This window comes from Schistocerca cancellata, chromosome 2 (genome assembly GCF_023864275.1).
Source record: "Schistocerca cancellata isolate TAMUIC-IGC-003103 chromosome 2, iqSchCanc2.1, whole genome shotgun sequence".
NCBI lineage: Eukaryota > Metazoa > Arthropoda > Insecta > Orthoptera > Acrididae > Schistocerca > Schistocerca cancellata.
The window spans coordinates 256374387-256398377 of NC_064627.1; the positions used below are offsets into that span (position 1 = coordinate 256374387).

Sequence of the window (23991 nt, forward strand, 5' to 3'; positions counted from 1 at the left end):
TCGCAGAATGTACAAACTGTCGCGGTGGGAAGGTATTGTGGGTTTATTTATAATTAACTTCTGCCCCGGAATATTCTACGACGGAGAACCATCATTCAGCTATACCATAGTGAAACTCTACATAATGGATGATTTAAATGCAGATGACTGATTAGGTCCCTGGCAGTGAAACTGAAGTTGACACTATGTACAACACTCCAAAATAACGTCAATTAGCTCCCACATGAAGATTTATTACAGAAAAAACACAGAAGTGATATGAGAGATACACAGAAATAGACAATCATGAATTAAATTCAAGCGCCTGTTTAACGCAAAGAAGCATATATTGATGTAGGGTCAAAAAAGTTAGGGAATGGGTGGAATAATTTACACTACGCCGCCCACTTTAAATGTGGATAACGAAATATGACTGTATCTGCTTTGGCTGACAATGATTGTGAATCATTAAGTTGCGAGCTAGCACGATATGCATAAATTGGAGAGCGACTGCTGCTCTTTGAAAGAGCACGCCGTGCACCCAGAGAATTCACCTCAAAGGCTCGTAGTGCGCCGGAGCTGCAAAATGCTCACCGTGCACCTGCGGGACTCAGCAATGCTGCAACCAGCGAGCCTCTGCGTTGACTCGAACGACGGACCTCAGTCTCCTCTTTTCGTCCCAGGACCGGCGACGACGGCACCAGATCAAACCCTAATCCACGATCTAACGCGAATCGAGGCTCTCGCTGAATATCCGATCAGATTCGCTTCACGGCCAAAGCCCAAATATCTTCCTCCGTCTCTTCTCTACTATTTCACAAAACACTCAAGGTGCAGTACTTTCGAAAAACATACTAGCAATCGAAATGCGCTTCTTTACGCGAGTTGCATATTCCTCTTCTCTCAGTACAGCCTCCCTCCCGAAGAAGGGCAACTTCATTCATCCAATCGTATCGCTTTCCACGACAGAGCGCAGATGTCCTCCGGTAGGTGTTCTGACGTTATGATTGGATTCCCAATTAAATCTTTGCTCGCTCGGGAAACTACTTGGCGTGGTTGCCTAAGTGACTTCCAAAAAACGCAGCGGCTATCCTGGCGACAGTGTCTTGAGGGTTCTGCTACGTCCGTCCATTTCAGCTACCGGAGGGAAATGTTGTTACCATCCTTACATATATGGATCTCGCAGGACGATCCACGTAAAACATGGTCTTGGATTTCTACAGAATCTGAAGAATGCACTCTTCTCGAAAGGGACCAATTATGAGGGCACTGGCCCGTCGCGACTTGGCTGAGGAAGTTGTAAAAGGTTGTGCCCTAGGCAAGCCTCTAGGGCACTACTGTAGCCCTCCAAGAGCAACTCTCTGTACGTGGCTGGGTACCCCCTACTGCTCAGACCACGTCCGCCAACTTGCCATCTTTTGACCAAGTTTCGAAGGCCCAGCCGATATACTGTTTGAGGTGCGACAATAAAGTAATTAGACTGATGTGAAAAAAATGATGCATGCCGTATTAGTCAAGTTTAGTGTTGTCTCCTTCAAAGCAGTTCCCTTCTGATTGCACACACTTTTTCCAGCGCTTCTGCCATTGATGGTAACATTTCTGGAACTCATCTTCTGTAATATCCTCCAAGACCCCCGTCAGAGCTTTTTGGACACCTTGTGTTGTTTGAAAATGGTGCCCCTTGACCTCCGTTTTGACTCTTGGAAATGGAAAAAAGTCGTACGGAGCGATATCAGGTGAATAAGGTGCCTGTGGTAATAGTGAAATTTGTTTTGAGGTTAAAAATTGCTGTACTGACAGACTGTGGTGTGAGAGTTTTAGGGACCATTTTTGCACAAATCTTTCTCATACCAAGGTCTTCAATTATTATTAGACGAACCGTTTCTCGATTGGTGTTCAGTTCTTCTGCAATCATTTTCATGGATAATCTTCGATCAGATTGTACGAGTTCACGCACCTTGGCCAAGTTGACATCCGTCCGTGAGGTTGATGGTCGTCCACTGCGGTCTTCATCTTCAACATTCATTCTGCCTTCACTAAACATTTTATGCCAACAAAAAACTTGAGAGCTTGACATAACCTCCTCTCCAAAAGCCTTCTGAAGCTTACCGTATGTTGTCGTCGCGTTTTCACCCAATTTAACGCAAAAAGAAATGGCATAACGTTGCACAATATTATGCGGTTCCATTTTCGTGACGAGAGACACAAACACATGTTAACGTGTTACAGCACAACTCATGACTGAGCAGCTGCATCGATGTGCCGCTTGGACTAGAAGCAACTTATAAACCAAGGTCAAAGATATTGTGCCTACGCAAGCCTGCAGGGTTGCTACATCTTGCAAAGAAAATCGTCTCATTACTTTATTGTCGCACCTTGTACCTGCGTCCACTCCAATACCTTATTCCCTGAGCTGAAACCATTAAAGCGACCTCTTGGCTTTCTAAGGCTAGTAATCCCTTCACCCAGTTGTAGCTGAAACAGTCCTGCAGAACATTCTACTACACACAAACAATCTCGTCACCTCAAAATTACTCCGTCCAATGAACTCTGTAAGCTACGAATGCCGTCTTTAACAAGTTTTTTATCAGTCACTGCGCCTTCCTAATCAGATACAAGTGCCCTAATTGCACACTTCCACATTATCTGAATAATTAAAGAAAAAGAAAGACGAATCCAAAGGACGTGCCGTCTTTCAAATGTTCTGTAGCGTGGCTGTCATAGCTTTTATCTTATATCTGATGCGAAATTGTGCTGAAACGTTACAACTGACTCGTATTTATCGAATAACAACACAAAATGTACGCATCGCTTCATTGTATGCCATGTTCTGGACGTATGCAACGATGCTGCGGTACTTATTTGGAGATATGCTCTGCACACTGATTTGTGTCATTTAACTACATCTTGTAGTTTTGCCGCAGTTTTCTTGAAACACCAGAGATACTTACGAATTAACCTTCTACAGTAGTTCTGCTGAGTTTAATGACGAATTTGATCTCAAAGAACGCTACGGGAGTGTAGGAACTACAGTGTGGTAACCAAAATCTATGAACATAGGAACCAACAAGACTCTGGAAACGCAAGAAAGCCTTGCTATTAAAAATAGCTTCAGCATTTAAAATTGAGAACTATCGTATGATAAAACTCGCACGACACACTTGTGCAATGTAACAGACTAACAATGTAAAGAGGTTTCAACCAGGAAATTGAATTCTAATTTGATACAATTTAGAGTCGCAGTCAAGTTAAGAAACAACACAAAAAACGGAAGAGTGTGGCTGTTCAAGAATTAAGATCAAGCATTCTTACTGAAGCCGCATGATGAAATAGCCAAAGAACGATTTCTTCAGAAAAAGCTGTTTGTGGTTTGTTTAACTCAGTACTTTACTAGGCATGGTCCTGTTGAAGATGATATGCCCTTACGTTTCTCCGATATCTGAACTGACATACCCAACAGTTACAGATGGCAGGACAACTCTTTAACGTAGACTCCAAACCACTGTGCAGCTAGGGATTTTCTGCATGTATAGATTCATTGCAGACGTGAAAGCGACTTTAGGTGACAGAAAAAATTCCGATACAGTCAATTTTTAACCTCAAACCTTTGCATTTACAATCTGACACTTTCCTTCATTACCACCGAGCCACACATCAGTAGTTAATTGCAATAAAATTCTGGAAGGCTGCTTCATTCCGAAAGCGTAATTTATGAAGAGAGTTGACCTCGGTAGCGTAGACGAGGCTTTTGACGTGACCCCACACAAAGAAATCCATGGTAGACCATGGCACAGGTCCTGATTCTACCTATCCAATGTTGGCCATACGTCCGAGTTAGAAGCCGGCGCACTCGTAAGTGAAGATATGCTGGAGCCCTATCATGCACGTTCAGGCGTTCGTTCAGTGGGATATCATCACGGAAATCGAAGTACAGTCCGCAGAAACCGCATGTGCTGATGTCCGGTGCTGTGGTAGGAAGTGTGGCCCAATTATGCGGTTTCCGAGCAGACCTGCACAGACGCTCAATGAACAACACTGCTGATGTCGTGATAGGTGTGTTGCATTAGGACTGACATTGGCCCAAACGTGACAGTTACGGTAGTTAAAAATACTGTCATGAGTAAATCCAGCCTCATCCGTGAACATAATGCTGCTTACAAAAGGGGATTCAGGGTACATTGTTGTTGCAGTCACTGGCAAGAATTCTCTCTAGAAGGGAAGTCTGCATTTTTTAGGGCTTCCAGTCACTGGAGAAGATATAAATAAAGTACTTTCCGATGTCAAATCCACAACATACTGGTATGACTCCGATGCGTTCTTGGGAAGCAATCGTCATCGTTGAAGTACTCGAACGATCGATTACAATGCGTAACGCTCTTTCCTAATCATCGGCTTTTATGAATCTGGATCGACATTTTCGTGTGCGATACTCCTGATTTCTCTAAAGCGCTGATGTAACCGGCAAATGTACGCCTGTCGGGCTGTCTGCGGAGGCGATAAGCCTCTTCATACAATCGTGCGGCCGCGAGGGCACTACCGTTCGCTATGCCACACGTGAAGTGGAAGTCAGCGTACTCTTCACTAGTGCAGCCTCTGTCCATGGTGCCTTCACATTCGTAACTGAATGTGAGGCCGGTACGGCACGGTCGACGGAGGGGAAATGCGAAGTAGTTGCGCATGCGTAAACAAATAGTCGATCCCAAACCTTGGGATACCGCGGTATCCAGGCGCGTTTACAGTTGATTCCCAACTCAATATCTCGCCAACGGATGATTTGTGGACCCATGTTTATTGGAGTTTTCTAGCTACTTTTGACCCGTACCGCCCAGGTGTGATTTATTGACCATCACTTCTGGAACACCCTGCATACAGGGCGGTCAGGAACAGCCTGAAAAGCTTATAAGGGCGTTGCAAGGCAGGTTGTGCTGAGAAATGCTTGTTAAGAAAACAATTCGACACATTGCGCCTTTTTCGAGTTATTTAGCATTTAAATTAGCCAATCAGGCCATTATGCGCTCAGATTCGAAAGGCCCGCCAGAGACTGTGCCGCAAAAATGCCTTTGTTCCGTTTGCTAAAAACCGATCAAAAGAGCAATACAAAAGTTTTACATGGGACGGTAGTAAGAATCTAACCCGAGTTAAAGGTTTCTCGTGTCCTGTCATCTACGCTATGAAAAGAAGTAACACTAACTGTATTTGGCGGGCCCATTGTATTTGATCGCGCAATGGCCTAATTGGACAACTTCAACGCTAATTAATTCTAAAACAGCGCAACGTATCGAATTTTTTTCTTGACAATTATTTCTCAGTACAATTTACCCTGCAACAATCTTGCATGATTTTCGGAATGTTTCTGTCCAACCCGTATGTTTTACCGCTAGAACGTGCCAGATTACGGCGTGCTATCTGAAAACAGACTTCTTTATTTCGTTGAGTGTGTAGTGAAATACAGAACAGAAGCTAGATTAATCTGCAGCAAATACCGGTGTGTGAAACTAGCATAACATTGAAATCTGCTGAAGGAACATCGTTCAAAATGCATGAGGAGCCGTCAAATGAAAACAAGACAGATGGAAAAAGGTTAGTAAACTTCATTATTTCAAAATTAACCGCAGTAACTGTTAATAGATTTAGCCCACTGTGAGACCAGACGGACAATACCTGGACGGAAAGATATTTGAGGTTGCCTAGGTAACCATGATTGTACCCAGGCGTGCACCTCTTCGTCCGACGCAAATCGACGGCCACCAGTCTTTCTTCAGTGCAACAGAAATATGAAAATGGCCTGACGGGAGATCGGGACTGTACTCGTATGTAGGATGGGTAAGGACTCCCCAGAGAAACTTCTGCTGCGTACTCGAAACATCCTGCCAGCCAAATGGACGCCCACACGTTGCCAAGGCTGTTTCCAGCACGCTGCAGAAGTTTCGTGGGAAGCCCTTACCCATCCTACATACGAGTACAGTTCCGATCTCCCTTCATGCGGTTTCTATATCTATCCTGAGGAAAGACATTAGTGGGCGTCGCTTTGTTTCAGACGAAGATGTGCACGCCTGGGTACAATGATGGTTCCGTAGGCAACCTCAACTACTTTTGCATGGAAGCATTGTGCATCTTCTTTCATAGTGGGGTAAATGTATTAACAGCTGTAGCGACTACTTTTGAAATAGTAAACCACTTACTTTTTTCCATCTCTGTCGTTTTCATTTGACTGTCCCTTAAATTAAGCTACAAATGTAAAATGGTCAGAAAAATCAATACCAGACGAAAGTGATCGTGAAATATGAGTGAATTCAACTGATCCTGATACATGCATGGAGTCAGATGAATAAACAAAGCAGCTGGGCACGACGACTCTGTAGTAGAAGTATGGATAACGCCCGAATATGTATGGTTCCTAGCATTGGTATGAATGACATTAACCATTTTTACAGTTCTGCTCTTTGTTTTCCTTGTAACACACTGTGCTGTGTCACGTTAACCGACATTTGCCTCAATATGTAATGGCTTAACAGGAATTACATAGAAGAACGTTGTTTTCTATGTAATAATTAAGATTCTATGTTTTTGCTGTAATGGTAGGCTCTTCTGGAGTAAAGCACTGAATGGGAAGAGAGGCTGGAGCAAAGGAAAAACTGATGTAGAAGGAGGCTGATAAATTTGAAATATAATACTAACCAAGCGTGTAGGAAATACAGTGGATAGATGAAGCACCGAAGCTGGAGATACTAGAAAGAATAGGTGTGTACGAAGGCCAAGTGAACACCCCAGAAATGAGGGACTGGTTAATGAGACATATGTAGAAATTCTGCAGCAACCTTGACATAAAAGAACTAGAATCAGAAACTTGTAGCAACACACAATTTTTAGCACCTGAACAAATTATCGAAACTGTTGAGTGTTGTGGATGTATAGACCAAAAAGAAATGGGGAATTACTTCAAACCAAATTAAAAAGTAATAATTGAAAAGGGAAGTAGGAGAGACAGGGTAAGTGACCTCCATAAACGCCTTAACATCTCTAGCGCCGCGTTGGTGATCCACACTGTGATTACAGTACGGGGCCAACCTGCTTAGAACAGCACATCCGCGATTTTGAGAACGCTTGGTGACAAGTTTTCGAGTAGGATTTCCTTAGGGCTCTCCCTGTCTCGCCTATCTTCGAATATCATTTAATATTTTTTTAATCTCACAGACTGAGAATTTGGGAGACGTATAGCCGAATCAATACAAAAGCAAACATCCGCGCTAGGGCGATTATGAGCGCAGAGCATGGAAGACTAACACCACAATTGTTGGAAAAATGGGTTAGAAAACGTATTTGAATAATTTTTATTTCATAGCTGTCTTCATCGTAATTTGGTGGATTTGTGACAGTTAACTGGTTTCGACTTCAACGAGTCGTCATCAGGACCAGTATTTTGTGACGGTAGTACCACCTGTTGTCATTTGGCGCCCATCGTGGTCACGTAAGAAAATCAACTTGCTTGATTTCGACTGTAATGAGCCATCATTAGTACTAATATCTTGCTGCGAAAGTAACACGAGTTGTCTTCTGGCGACCGTCGTGGTCGCTTTAAAAAATCTGCTTGGTTGATTTAGTCTCCAACGAGTCGATGAGTTATTATTAGAACCAGTATACTGATACAAAAGTAACACAAGTCATCTGCCGCCCATCCTGGTCAGCTAAAATGAGTTTGGTTGATTTCAAGTCGTTACAATGGAAACTGTTTGTGTCATAAATCCACCACATTGCGACCAAGGGAATCCACGCAAATTATAAAAATAGGTGTAATTGTTACACATCTTCCAAACCATATGATCGATTTCAACGAAACTTGGTAAACGTTATAACATTTACTGTCACGAAAGACTCCCTGTGGGGTTAAGAACAACTAACCTATCAAAGAGTTGAGGATGAAAAAGCAGTGTAGTGTACGACATGAGAATACCTATATCGTAGTCATCCAGCATTTTAGAATGAGAGCACTTAGACTTGCAACAAACTTCACAGATAATTCAAACTTCTGAGAAACTTTTCTCGCTGACGACGCCCACAAAATAATGAAAGCAAGAAAACTCATCGTTTACTACATTTTCGATGTTCGTGTAATAAAACTGTCACATGAAGCAAGACATTTTATTTTATTACGTCTTTACTGCTAACAGTATTTGTGACACATTTTGCAGACAGTAGTCACATATACCACTAATGTACCAGAAGAATTACATCAGTGTAGGACACTTAGCTCAGGAGATATGGAGTCATAAACACTGGACACGGGAAAAACTTTATTGCTTCATTGCATTGCTACAAGCTCTATTCGCAACAAATTAGGCAGGCACTATCCACGTATTCTGCTGAATATACCTACAAAAATATACCACTGTACGACACATACTTTAGAGATACGACCTAAAATACTGAGATACGTGAAAAACTGCTGCACCATACTAGACGTTTTAATTTTTTACTTCTTTCCTACTAACTTCATTGCATTTCGCAGACAATATTTACATGTACTGGATGTACTTGCAAAATTATGTCATTTTACTGCCTATAGTTCAGGAGATATGGCGTCAAACATCGAGCTGAGTCAAAATGAAACTGCAGGGCGAAATTCGCTAGATATACAAGTGAAATATATAGAAGCACAAGTGAAATATGCCGAAATATTTTTACAAGAAATGTGTTCGCAGTTGAAAATACGAACAACCTTCAACTGTGTAATGGAATGACGACAATGGAAATTTTTGCCGGGCAAGGATTCGAACACGTGCTCGCATTACCGTTAGGCTATCCGAGCACGCTTCACGGCCAAACCCAAACTTACACATGTCGTCAACCATGTGTCTACAGCTTGCACTAGTACATCCATTATGTATATTCCTGTACAGGGGAGAAGTTTTAATTGAAAGTCACTTGCCCGGTGTCGGTGGATAAATACGGTATTGCAGTGTCTGTGTTGCTTAGAAGTACGACGAAATGTTCCTTCCGACATGCATGTGTATCCGAAGTAATATTGCATTGTACTTCTTAACACCACGTCGCTGCAGTATGGTTGAAATATATTTGGCATGGGAGTATGCGAGCAAAACCATGGGTAAGAAGCTCATCCCAAACCCCTGGAACGGTTTCAGTCAAATTCGGTGCTCATATTAGTTACTATATGGAAAGAAATACTATAGGGGTAAGGAACACCAGTCTCCATTGGGGTGAGCGTGGCAACGTGGAGAGAGAAAGGAGGACGAAGAGACAGCTGGGGAAAAGGGAGAGAGAGGTACAGATAGGAGGAGGATGAGGAAAAGGGCAGAGACAGAGGAGAAAATGGACAGAGAGAGGGGAGAGGAGGAGATGGACATAGAAAGGAAAGAGGAAGAGATAGAGACAGTGGGAGGAGATAGGGAGAAAGATAGAGGAGGAGGAGATGAACAGACGGAGTGTGAGGAGGAGATAGAGGGGGAGATGGACAGAGACAGCGGGAGGAGATAGGGAGAAAGATAGGAAAGGGGGAAATGGACAGACGGAGTATGAGGAGGAAATGGACTGAAAAGGGGAAGAGGAGGAGATGTACAGGGTGAGAGAAGAGGAGGAGATTAGATTAGATTCAGTTTCCGTTCCATAGACCCAAAAAATGAGATGATTCTCGTGAGTGTGGAACATATAAGAAAGTATAACACAAAATAGGACTTTTAAATATAATACTCACATCCTTGATTATTTATCAGGACATTGTCAAAGTACGTGAATATATTACAGTAAACTGGAACTGCTAGTATCTACCGCATTAATACACTGTCAGAATAAACACAGATATGTGCTTTTAATAAATTTATCATACCCAAAATATCTATTTTTGGTCGTTGTGATCGAGTGCTGTCAAGACTGAAATCTAACAGACATTTTTACTCAAGTTGGTCTAACACCCCTTTTAAGATATTCATCAATAGAGTAGAAGAAGTTGTCTACGAAAAAGTCTTTATCTGAAACCAAATTTTTTAACGGGTTCTGGCAATTTATTGAAAACCGGTTTTCCAGAATACTGACCCCTTTTTTGGACCAAGGTAAGTTATTTTTGGTCTTTATGTAGATTGTCCTTATTACTAGTATTGCAACAAATTTCATTAAGGAATAAATATACTGAGAAGCGGTGGTTAGAATACCCAGTTACTTGAACAGGTTTCTGCATGATGTTCTTTATACAACAAACGAGTCTTACTACACGCTTTTGCTCTCTAAAGCGTTTGCTGCATTTGACGAATTACCCCAAAGTATGACACCATATGACGTTGTAGAATGAAAACATGCAAACTATGCAAGATTTTTTATGTCTACGTCTCCTACATCTGAATTCATTCGCATTGCAAATATAGCCTTGTTTAGGCGCTGCAGCAATTCTGTGGTATGCTCTTCCCAGCTGAATTTATTATCAAGTTGTAATCCCAGAAATTGTGTTAAATTTCTGGGATTACAACTTGCGTCCTCTTCCATCTGCGTGTTTTCATGTTATACACAAGGGCAGAAAGGAAATCTCTTACAGGTTCTGAACTGCATATAGGTAGTCTTTTCAAAGTTTAATGACAGTGAATTGTGAATTAGCATTAATGGAAATAAAAGAGGAGAAGATGAACAGAGACAGGGGGAGGAGGAGGTGGACACGGTGATGGAGATGGACAGACAGTGGGAGAGGGTGGGTGGATGGGGGGGGGGGGGAGTAGATGAACTAATAGACGATCGGAATTAATACATACCCGGCCAACACCAAGTACTCAGCTAGTTGTGAATAAAAAAGTATTTTTCAAAAGATAGCGCTTGCTCCAGTTTGGGAAAGTCAAAACTGAACTAGCAGTGGAGGAAGCCGAGTGGTACCTGTAGTCGGGAAGCGCCTCCACCTTGTCCACACACAGCCCCAGCGTGACCTACGGCTGAGGCGACCGATGCTGGACTGTCGGCTACGGCTTCCCGCGCCCCGGGCGGTGGGCCGTACCTTCTGCGTTGTCAGGGCTACGCCACCCCACAACAATGGCACTACTACGCCTTAGGTCAAAGGGCTCGGCCGTGTCCCGCTGACGGCTCTTTTGTTCTGTACGACCTCACGCGACCCCAGCTGGCGTTCCGACTTTTTCACCCGCACAACCGACTGGTGTACAGTTAAAATTTGATGACGCCGCACACGTAGCCGCCGGCGCTGCGGGCCTGCTACCGCTGCTAAACTGTACTCGGCTGTATTTCTCAGTTTCTCGGCTTCTTCTGTAATGATAGGTGTCCCTCAGGCGCCTGATTACTGACTTCCATGCCATCAGCGCGTCTATGTAAATGAACGTGACGTAGCGGTTTGTAATACGATAATGGAACCCTTTTGTGCTTCAGATGTAACTCAGGGAATACTCTCTTGTATTTAAACACTTGTACGGTTTTGCTGTGTATCGAAAAATTTAAAGAACTGTTCATTTTATAGAACAATTTTTTTAAACATCATTCGAGAAGTCACAGAAAGAGCTGTACCGAAAAAGAAATGTCAATGTTTGCAGCGAAATTTTTATCTAAAAGTAGCTGATTGAGAGTAGTTTCGACCCACTTTGCTGTTGCGGAGCAGGTACCTTGACATTAAACTGCCTTAACGGACACAGATATCAGATAAAAGAGTATTTCCTGTTTTAGTTTTTCTTTCTTTCTTTTTTGTGGGAAAATGTTGCTAAGAGTTATGTATCACTTCATTTGACATCGAATCAAGTTATATGGGGCACCTAATGTGTCGTCCTTTTAATGTGAATATTCTAAGGATGCATCCCAACGAATCTTTATTAAGGGAGATGATCAATATAAACTTTACGTTCTTCTTTTTGCTAAGTCATCAGTCATCTTACAGGTTCTCTGCCGTCCAGATGCGACCCACTTCGAAATCCAACTCTTGTGTAATCTCCTCGTTTCCCAGTACCACTTGCACTGTACACCTTCAATTGCTTGGGGACATATTCTAGTCTCCGTCTTCTTATACAGTTTTCTGTCTCTACAACTTCACGTAGCACCGAGGAAGTTATTCCCTGATGCCTTAACACATGTCATATACTATCATCCTGGCCGTTCTGCTACTCAGTGTCTCCCGGATCTGCGGAGAGCCCCCTCGTTCCTTACCGATCCACCAAATTTTCGATTTCCTTCTACAGGACCACATCTCAAGTGTTTCGATCCCCTTATTTTTCGGTTTTCCCACAGTTCATGATTCATTAACTATTCGTTGCTGTGCTATTGCTGCTCTCTAACGTACATTCTCATAAAATTCTTCCTCGAACTAATGCCAATGTTTAAGATTAGCGGACTTCTTGGTGAAGAATGCCGTCTTTTCGGATACTAATCTGCTTTTTACGAGTATGTCCTCCTTGCGTGGTCCATCATATGTTACTTTCCTTCCAAGATAGCAGAATTCTTTGACTTCCGTTCCTGCTATTCCTTATCGCCTTCGTCTTTCTTCGATTTACTCTCAGTCAGTATTCTGTACCAGTAGAATGTTCACTCCATTCGACAAGTATTGTAAATGTTCTTCACTTTCACTGAGGAGAGGAACCGCATTAGCGAATCTCATCATTCCTATCCTTTCACCTTGAATTTTAATCCCACTCTTGAACCTTTCTCGTATTTCAATTATTGCTTCACCGATGTATGGACTGAACAGCAGGTGGAAAGACTGCATCCATGTCCAACATCCAGTGTTATTCGAACACTTCGTTTTTGGTTTTCCATTCATATTGTTCTCTCTTTCTGCTGGTGTATGTTGCATGTTAACCGTCTTTCTATGTAGCTCACTCTTATTTTCCTCCGAATCTACAACGTCTTGCACCATTTTGCTTTCTCGAAACCTTTTTGTATGTCGACAAATCTTATGACTCTGTCTTGATCTTGCTCCCATTATCAATCGCAATGTCACAACTGCCTCTCTGGCACCTTTACCTTCCCTAAAGCAAAACGCATTGTCATCTAACAGCTCATTACTTTTCTTTTCCGTAATTCTGTATATTATTCTTGTCAGCAACTTGGATGCATTGATGTTAAGATGCTTGTTCTACAATTCTCGCACTTATCTACCCTTGATATCTTCGCAATTGTGTGAATGACATTTTCGCGAGAGTCTAATGCAATGTGTCCGGTCTCAGATTCTACACGCCATTTTTAATATTATTTCGAGCACTGTTAAATTCTGTCCTATACATAAGATGTCCTATGTCTTCCGTGTCGACTTTTATTTCTTCGTCTATGACATCGTCAGACAAATTCCTCTCCTCTTAGTGACCTTCAAAGTACTCTTTCCACATCTTGCAACCATTTCCATTGGTTGAATGCTTTTCCTAGGTCGACGAAACCTATCGCTGTGACTTGATTTTTCTTAAGTCTTGCTTCCATTATCAAGCGCAGCTTCGGAACAACTCCCTGGTGGCTTTACCGTTCATAATATTCAACTTATCGTCGTCTAACAGATTAATTTTCAGCTCAATTCTTCCACATACTAATTTTGTCAGCGACTTGGATGCATAAGCTGTTAAGCTGATAGTGCAATAATTCTCTCAGTTATCTTCCCTTGATATTGGGGATTCTGTTGATAATATTTTTCTGAAAGTACGTTGGTACGTCTGCTGTCTCATAGTTTCTACACACCAACTAGAGTAGTTGTTTGGTTGCCACTACACACAATGATTTTAGAAATTCCGACGGAATGTTATCTTCCGTCCATCCCCCCCCCCCCCACTCTCCCCTCCAACATTTGATCCTAAGTTCCATTAAACTCTGACTAATACCCCATGTACTTGAAAGTAGCTGTACCGCACTAGCTATCAAGTCTCACCGTAACGTTTTGAAATGTACCGACCAGACTTATGCATCACTTGGCGAGAGTAGTTTGGACTAGAAAATACTCTATATGGTGCTACAACAGAGTTGCGCTCTACGGTTCCTTAGTGAGCCTAATGAGTGGTAGGATTCCCGGTAGTGTTGGTAGCATTGGTGGGAAAAAGAAACATAAATGAATGAGTAAGAGAGAAACTGGGAGCCGATTTTCTCTTTGTTTTTTTGTTTGTTTGGAGGTTTGTTTTGTACGGAATTAGAACCGCACATCATTCAGTGTTAGTGCATTCTCTAATTTATATCCTTACAGAATATAAATTCAGTTTTTTAAGTAATAAAAATTATTTGATCACATAACTTCTTCCCTTTTATGTGACCAAGGCAATTACTTTTGATAAAAATAGTGTTAACATGCACAAACATAAAAAAAATATGTATATAATTTTTGTTATTTTATACTCAATAGAACATTCTCCATTATTATGAAAGGCAAGAGTTTCGTGTCATTACATAAAAGTGCGAAAGTTCTTTATGTATAACTGAAACAATGTTTTTATTATTTTGACGAAGTATTGAAGCAATGTTTGATACATTTTTGTTTTGTTCCTTTTTTTAGTTTCACTTTACAGATCAACAATTCTGGAATAAAACTGAATTAAACATTGACATTTTCAGTTTTGCTATAAATACTGTTTGCTTTTAAGTAACAGGAGGAGCATAACTACGTAAAACAAAAATGTTCTGTATTTTACCCGGCACTTTATATATATCCTCACTCAGTTTCCAATGTCTCACTGCTTCCTGTTATGGTGGAATCTAGTATGGCACTGATCACATTCGTAAAGAAAGCGGTCGCTATGAGATAACGCCCTATAGGTATGCAATACACCTAACATACAGGTAACGTACATGCGACGTCACCTGACCAAAGCTACTAGGAAAACTATCGTAGCCTACCCTTGCTTATGATAGTCTATGATAGCCTACGGTAGTTTTACAACTCTGTTCTACAACTGTGTGGTTTTAGTGGGTGTAATAGTATGTCTTGCATTTCAGTTTGCTTCACAAATAAAGTGACAGTTTTCGTGTATAATTTGTGCACTTTTCGTAAAGGTCCTGGTATTAAGCTAAGAAACATAATTACGCTCATATATATTGCATACAATTAACATATATTTAAATACTATTTGACAGCGTTATAATTGTCATCTGATCAATAATTTAGTTTATGGCATGACAAACTCACAAAATGGCTTAACTGTCGAAAAAGCACTGGTGTAACTTAAGAATCTGATTAAAGAAAGGCATTTAGGCTAAATATTTTCGTACATTTATGGAGTCTAATATTCTAAGTTGAGAAAAAAAATGTTAGCACCGATCGCGAAAGTTGACGATCCACAATACCTATAGTATCATTTTCTCTTCTTCTTTACAGATTTTCATTAAGATGGCTGGAAGCCAATAGGGAAAATGGTCTCCAGAAAATGTGGTACACGAATTTTATGATTTTAAAGAAACGAAAATAAATCTGAACGAATGTTGCAGAACATATGAAATACAAGAGAAAACGTTTCTGAGGCATTTTGGAGGGGAAGTTTTCGGGGAATCGAATGTGGCAACAATGGGACGGTGAATGGGAGATAAACAGCGTTGCTACTTTAAGGTGAAGAAGAACTGGTTAATGTAATTTTAGAGTTCTTAGAGAACCTGCTCAGTCTTACTATAAGTGACTTCAGGAAATTAGCTTTATAATAATTGAGGCTAATTCTCATCTTGACAACCCATTCAGTAAAGAGAAAAAAATAGCTGGTAAGAAACGGTTGTACTCTTTTGCGAAACGGCGTACCACACTATCTCTGCCGCAGCCTGAAAGTGTTTATTATTAGGGCTTGAGGTTTTATTAAAGAAAATGTGAACAAAGTTTTCGATATTCTGGAAAAAAGTTGTATACCAGCATAAATGAAATAAACTGAGGATTTTATTTGGTGAAGGAGCGAATTTCTCAATTGTAGGGGAAGAATCGCCTAAGATATTGCCAAGTGGGTAGTGTTTCCAGTTCCAACTGAGGTTCAAAATGGTTCAAATGGCTCTGAGCGCTATGGGACTTAACTTCTGAGGTCATCAGTCTCCTAGAACTTAGAACTACTTAAACCTATACAACCTAAGGACATCACACACATCCATGCCCGAGGCAGGATTCGAACCTGCGACCGTAGCGGTCGCGTGGTTCCAGACTGTAGCGCCTAGAACCGCTCGGCCACTTCGGATGGCCCCAACTGAGGAAATAACACAGTTATTGTCTGTTGTACGAGTGCTGGGGGGTAATTATGTGCTTCCCATGATGATATATAAGAGGCTTAGGATTCATCCTTCCCTGAAAAGTTGTCCTCTACCTGGAGCTCTTGTGGAAATTTCAGACTCTGATTATATTACTAGCGAGCTCTTCAATAAATACACTATCGAAAAGAAATCGCAACACCAAGGAGGTGTTGTGCGACATACGAAAGTTGCTAAGCATCTTTAAACATCTGAAAGATGATGTCTGAAGATTTCGCAATAGTCGCATAAGAGTGGCGCTAGTAATGTCACTATGAGGACGCAAATCAGGTTTGCTTCAAATGCACACTGTAGCAGCCGCGAGCGTTAGTTACCTCTGGAAGTGTTGAGTTGGTGTTAGTCAAGAACGCCTTTAAGGCGACAAAGACGTCATTATCAACACCTCATTCAGTTTGAACGAGGTTGTGTAATAAGGCTACGAGAAGCTTGATGCTACTGCTGTGATATTGCAGAGAGACTTGGCAGGAATGCACCCACTGTCCACGACTGCCGGCAGCGGTGGTCGCGAGAATGTACTGTCACAAGAAGACCAGGCTCCGCACGGTCCCGTGGCACTATCGAGAGGGAAGACCATCGCGTTCAGCGTATGGCTCTGACGCATCGTATTGCATCTGCAGCAGCAATGTGAGCAGCAGTTGGGTGCACAGTGACGCAACGAACTCTTACAAATTGGCTTCTTCAAGACAGGTCCGAGCCAGATGCCCTGTAGCATACATTCCACTGGCCCCAAACCACCACAACTTACGACTGCAGTGGTGTCAAGCGAGAACTCGTTGGAGGGGCACGGCGTAGGTCTGTTGTGTGTGTGTTTATAATGAAAGCTGGTTCTGCCTCGATGCCAGTTGATCACAAGAAGGCAACCAGAGTGTATGCAACCAACCTGTCTGCATGCTAGACACACTATACCTACACTTGGAATTATGGTCTGGAATACTATGTCATATGAGAGCAGGAGAAGTGTCATGGTTATCTCACGCAGTTTCGTACGTCAGTTGGTGATTCGACCTGCTGAGCCGCCAACTGCGTTCAAGGGGTTGTTTTCCAACAGGATAACTCTCACCCACTCACCATTGTTGTAACCCAACATGCTCTATAGAGTCTCGACATGTTGCCTTAGCTTGCTTGATCACCAGATCTGTCACCAGTCGAAACACATATGGGACATCATTGAACGACAACTCCAGCGTCATTCACAAACAGCATTAACCTTCCCTGTACTGACTAACCAGGTGCAACAGTCATGAAGCTCCATCCCACAGACAGACATCCGGGAACTGGACAACACAATATATCCACGTTTGCATGCTTGCATTCAACATTCTGGAGTTTACACCGGCTATTAATGAAAGCCTTTGCAATGGCGTATCACACGCTTACATTAATTTGTGGTCTTGCAATGTTAATCACTTAAATATGTTTCCTAGACAAATGTATTCCCGAAATTTCATTACTTTACATTAATAATTTTTTGGTGCTGTGCGGCTGTGTCAAAACATCATCAAAGAAAAATGTGCTTGCGTTGGATAGCCACTAGACGCACTCCAAGAAACCTGAAGCTGTTAAACTTGTGTTTTACTCTTACAACTTTCGGGGCAAACACCGTTGCAGCCCATCGACGTGACAATATTCAAGCCACTGCTAACCTATTAAAAGGTAGCGCTGTGTAAATGGTTGCTAGCTAATGAGCCACATGTGACGCAGTTCGAGGTTTTTTCTCCGCTTTCCGACGCAACCCAGATCAACCTGAAGAGATGCCTATATGCTTACTTCTTACCAATGCCAATGCTAGCAATGGACGTCAGTAAGCTGAAGTAGGCCTCCGCGAAGGGCGTGAAGTTAGGTAGGGCATGCAGAATCTGCAATGGACACCAACCCCGTACCTTAGCACCCAGCAGAAAAACAATTACAATATTACATTCATTACCAAATGTTAGAAGCCTGAAGCAAATTTTTGACTATTTCTGGAACAGTAAAACCAACAACATCTGGTTAAAAAGAAGTAAAAAGTGATCTGGATGAACTGAAAATCACCACCTACCAAATTAAACACAGAGAAGAGAAACTGCTTCTGAAGAACAAATACACGCGGCTGACATTAAAACCATCAGAACGGAAGAAGTGTGTCATATCTGCAGAATAACGAGCAGCTAGATCACAGCGAATGAAGAAGTTTTGGGAAACGAAGAAATTGCTGACTGCTAAGACCTAAACTTAATCATTGTAGACTCTACAAAATTGTTAATGCTCTCGTGGCCAGTTGTTGACAAACTGCCTATTGGCTTCTGTCTCGGGTTCTTCGGCCGATGTTCATCTACAGATTTTACTGTCGTTTCACCAGTACGAGTGGCTGGCATTGTCAAAGCTTCACCCTCCATTGCCGATGGTGTGGTGAAGCTTTGACAATGCCAGCCACTGGTGCTGGTGAAACGTCAGTAAAATCTGTAGATGTACTTCGGCAGAAGAATCCGAGACAGAAGCCAATAGGTAGTTTGTCATTGTAGACTCTGTTGTATTATGTTTGATTTTAGTACTCCAGTGTGGGCGTAAACTATGTAAATAATAAATAAATAAATAATTTTTATTGTTATCAAGATTAAAAGTGAACATAAAATACTAAAATATATATGAATACAAATAAAGAAATACAGTAGCCAAATCAGTATAAAGCATTGATATTGGCAGGAAAATTAACATTGTCGGTTGGAACAGCTGTGCGCAAAGTGAATGCAATAGTATGAAACACAGTATACTGAGAAGCGCAGTCCAATGGTATCGCATGTGATGTCAGTAGTACAAGACATCAACGATTCAGGTGATAGAGGGTAGAACTCTTTATGAAGGCAGTGAAGCGTTAGTGTGTGCTACGTTCCTTTACAGCAGATATGAAACAGACACAATTGTTGTGTACGTAAACGGCGGCCACTGTAGCCGAGCGCTTCTAGGCACTTCAGTCTGGAACTGCGCGACTCCTACGGTCGCAGTTTCGAATCCTGCCTCGGGCATGGATGTGTGCGCTGTCCTTAGGTTAGTTATGTTTAAGTAGTTCTAAGTTCTAGGGGACCGATGACCTCAGATGTTAAGTCCCATAGGGCTCAGAGCCATTTGAACCATTTTTGTGTACGTAAACCACGACTGTGACAATGCCACGAGGAAAACAATTATCGTGTGAAGAAAAAGCAGAAATCGGTACGTTCAAGGAAATGGGACTCTCTAATTGTCAAGAAGTTGAACTGTTCAAGTACAGTGCTTTGACGCACGATATGGACAAAACAGAAAATATGGGCTAAGTAGGAATTTATTTGAGGCATAGAAGTAGTTAATTTTGCACAAAGCAAGGACCAAAAACCGTTATTTCTCTCAACTTGTTGATTTTACACTTGCCAGTAACAGCGAGACGTGTACGATAATTTTTGTCACGTGACAAACATTTTGCATTCAAGAAGCGACTGCAGTAACCCGCTCTAACACCCAAACATAAAGAGGCTAGACTGAGGTTCGCCGAATGGACTTCAGAATCGGATAAACTGAACTTCAGAGACGAAAAGAAGTTTAATTGAGATGGGCAGGATGGATTTCAATAGTATTGGCATGATATGAGAAGAGAGCAGCAGGTAAGAATGATCAGAACTTTCGATGGTGCAAGTGTTACGATTTGGGCGGCCTTCTGAGCTAAAGGTAAGTCGCGCACTGCTTAGCTCAACACTAAATTGAACTCTAACACGAACACTGAGACGCCAGCGACAGAAATGTGTAGAATGTATGAGGATCTAGCGGACGAAAGTCTATTGTTCCAACAAAATAATGCGTCTTTGTATGTTTCTGCTGCCGGCCGCGGTGGCCGTGCGGTTTTGGCGCTGCAGTCCGGAACCGCGAGGCTGCTACGGTCGCAGGTTCGAATCCTGCCTCGGGCATGGGTGTGTGTGATGTCCTTAGGTTAGTTAGGTTTAAGTAGTTCTAAGTTCTAGGGGACTTATGACCTAAGATGTTGAGTCCCATAGTGCTCAGAGTCATTTGAACCATATGTTTCTGCTACGGCCAAAAAGTGCTTTTAAGATAAAGTTACAGATGTGTGCCATGCCTGAACGAAGCCCGGATTTGATACCCGTGAAAAATCTTTGGAGAATACTTGCAATGCGTGTTTATCGCAATGGAAGGCAATTAGAGCCGTATAGTAGCTGAAAAGAGGGACATGAGAAGAGCTACTAACGCTAACATAATCAATGCCGGAGAGAATTTTTGAGGTATTTAGGAATACTAGAGGTTGGACAAAGTACTAAGAGTGCAGTAACATAACAGGGCAGTGAGTGCTTTATACCAGTTTCCGTTCAGAAAATGCAAACACCTTATTTTATTACACGTGCTATGAAAGTAACTATGTTATTCCGTCATGACTGTTTACGTCTTACAAGTACTTTCATAGTAAATTCCATACATGCATGCTTCAGACATACTAAAACTTTCCTGGAAATCTGCCTTTATACCAATTTCCACTACTTTAGGTATCAGACATAGTCAAGATAAACGCCAGTATACACAGAAATGGTCAGATTAAAATGGTTTCGCAGAATCGGTCAGCGTTGAGGTTAGTATAGTTGTAAGAGTGTGTACACAATTCTTGTCCTTGCCGTCTCCAGTAGGGTTTGCGAAATGTTCAAATGGCTCGGAGCAGTCCCCTAGAACTTAGAACTACTTAAACCTAACTAACCTAAGGACATCACACACATCCATGCCCGAGGCAGGATTGGAACCTGCGACCGTAGCGGTCGCGTGGTTCCGTGCTGAAGCGCCTAGAACCTCTCGGCCACAAGGCCAGCTTGCGAAATGTTCCTCGGTCGTCAGAAAAGGGCAGCGCATGTTAGTTATTATGAAGAACAATGACAACATTAAAAATGTATATCAAAATATGACATTTAGGTAGTAAATGGTACTTTCTTAATGTGTGGTGTATCTTAGATGGTGATATGCACATTTTATGGAAATGTTTAAATTGTCACACATTTGTTCGACGACAATGTCATCTATCGAATAAGACATTGTGGTGTAGTAACGACTAGTCAACATCCAACTCAGTTTCGGACGTGCCCTCTTCGCGGGAAGTTAATAACAGTTATATCGTTAAGTGGTGGGATATTTTTCAAACTTGACTTCAATAATTTAAAGTTTAACATTTAACTGTGCAGTTTTGCTGAAAAATGAAAGCTTTTGAAGTTAAGTACTGTTATCTAAGTGGTGCACAAAAAAGAAAGAAGTGGCGAGAATTAGCAAAAGAAACAACCAAACTAGTCACAACAATATTTTTTTCTGTTCCTTGTGGTACCGCTAGCAAAATAGTTACAAAAGGTTTCAGAGTCACAAGTGAGAGCGCTTCTGAAGCGAAAAGAGGTAAACAGCAATTGTGAAAGCGAAAAAGATGTTTGTAACAAAGTCGCCATAAATGTAACTAAGCCCATAAATATTGCAGACTATTCAAATATTCGTGCTGATTACCAGTAATATGTAGATAATAAAGCTAAAGAGTTCTTTGTAAGACAAAATCCTCATCAGCCAGTGAGTCCATTCTTCATAGATGCTAAGTAGGATAAAAGTTACAAAAAGTTTACGTTGACAGGACAAAGATTTTTGGAGAGAACGGTTGTGTTATTCATATAAAAATGACTGTTTACTGTAAACCTGTTGGTTTTTTCGAGAACAGAAGTCGTCGTCAACTTGAAGAGAAGGAATTCGAGACTGGAGGTACCTAACCGAACCTTTACTGCGACACGAAACCAGCTACGCGTATTTGAACGCGTGCTTTGTTTTCAATTCGTGTGTAAGAAAACCGCAGTTGACGTGAGTGCGGAGTCAGAACTAAAGAAAAGTGAGAACATACGGAAACAGGTTCTTGAGTGAACTGTGAATGTGATGATAACAATTCCATCCAGTAAAATAACTTTTCAGGGACACTGGGAGTAAATTGGAAAATTTTACAATGGAACTTTTTAGCAATTTCGAACTTCTCATGAAACACTGCCAGGTTTCACGCGATCTAATACATAAATCAAAATATCCGCAAGAGTACCTTAGCCTTTCAATTCAAAATTAGTTAATAAATGTACTAATGATATTAAAGCTGCCCCATTCTGTTCCATTATTACATATACAATGCAGGACATTACAAAAAGAGATAAATTGACTCAGATATTTAGATTTGTTACAGTTTCACATGATGTTCCTGGAAAGCCTTGTGACGTGAAGAATAATTACCGACATCCTGGACTTTCGCCTAAGGTCTGAGAATGGGTGGGTCGCGTGAACGGGTTAAATGTGCACTACTTGTCAGAGGTCGCTATTTTTTTTATTTTACATTAGACCACTCTCCATCCAATCCAGATAACGATAGCTATAGGTGACCCACAATCATCAGTGTAAGATAGAAAGAAATGCCTCCCACACGTGCGGTTTTAAAATTCTGATTGTGAACTGCCGAAGCACTCCCAACAATGTGCCTGAGTTTGCTGCAGCGAGCATGAAAAGCAGTGAAGCTCACGTAATACTAGGCACAGAAAGCTGGTTGAAAGCTGAATTAGATAGCAGGGCGTATTGTGGAAATTTTTGGCGTATATGGAACGGATCGGCAAATGGGAAATGGAGGTGGTGTGTTTGTGAAAGTAGACAAGTAACTCAGATCCACCGAGACAGAAATTGAAGCTGTATGTGAGATTCTTCGTGAACGAATGAGCGTCTGGTGTGGGCATAAAATGATAATTGGATCCATCTATCGCGCACCAGACTCAACTCCTGATGTAGCCGAGAACTGTAGAGAAAACCTAAATTCACTTGCAGTTCCGCAATCGTTCTGTAATCATTGGTGCAGACTTGAATCACTCAACAATTAATTGGGAAAATTACAGTTTTGTTAGTGGTGAGCGTGATACGACATCCTGTGGAACAATATGTTGTTGTTGTTGTGGTCTTCAGTCCTGAGACTGGTTTGATGCAGCTCTCCATGCTACTCTATCCTGTGCAAGCTTCTTCATCTCCCAGTACCTTCTGCAACCTACATCCTTCTGAATCTGCTTAGTGTATTCATCTCTCGGTCTCCCCCTACGATTTTTACCCTCCACGCTGCCCTCCAATACTAAATTGGTGATCTCTTGATGCCTCAGAACATGTCCTACCAACCGATCCCTTCTTCTGGTCAAGTTGTGCCACAAACTTCTCTTCTCCCCAATCCTATTCAATACTTCCTCATTAGTTATGTGATCTACCCATCTAATCTTCAGCATTCTTCTGTAGCACCACATTTCGAAAGCTTCTATTCTCTTCTTGTCTAAACTATTTACCGTCCATGTTTCACTTCCATACATGGCTACACTCCATACAAATACTTTCAGAAATGACTTCCTGACACTTAAATCTATACTCGTTGTTAACAAATTTCTCTTCTTCAGAAACGCTTTCCTTGCCATTGCCAGTCTACATTTTATATCCTCTCTACTTCGACCATCATCAGTTATTTTGCTCCCCAAATAGCAAAACTCCTTTGCTACTTTAAGTGTCTCATTTCCTAATCTAATTCCCTCAGCATCACCCGACTTAATTCGACTACATTCCATTATCCTTGTTTTGCTTTTGTTGATGTTCATCTTATATCCTCCTTTCAAGACGCTATCCATTCCATTCAACTGCTCTTCCAAGTCCTTTGCTGTCTCTGACAGAATTACAATGTCATCGGCAAACCTCAAAGTTTTTATTTCTTCTCCATGGATTTTAATACCTACGCCGAATTTTTCTTTTGTTTTCTTTACTGCTTGCTCAATATACAGATTGAATAACATCGGGGAGAGGCTACAACCCTGT

General features: G+C 41.6%; 1 protein-coding gene across 1 annotated transcript in view; it reads right to left on the reverse strand.

Annotated features, from left to right (window-relative positions):
• Nucleotides 1-10942, reverse strand: part of LOC126161592 (glutathione S-transferase 1-1-like) — a 79607-nt gene extending 68665 nt beyond the window's left edge. Inside the window, exon 1 of the mRNA XM_049917539.1 lies at nucleotides 10849-10942. The gene's annotated coding sequence lies outside the window, so the exon portion shown is untranslated. The remainder of the gene's footprint in view (nucleotides 1-10848) is intronic.
• Nucleotides 10943-23991: the final 13049 nt, after the last annotated feature.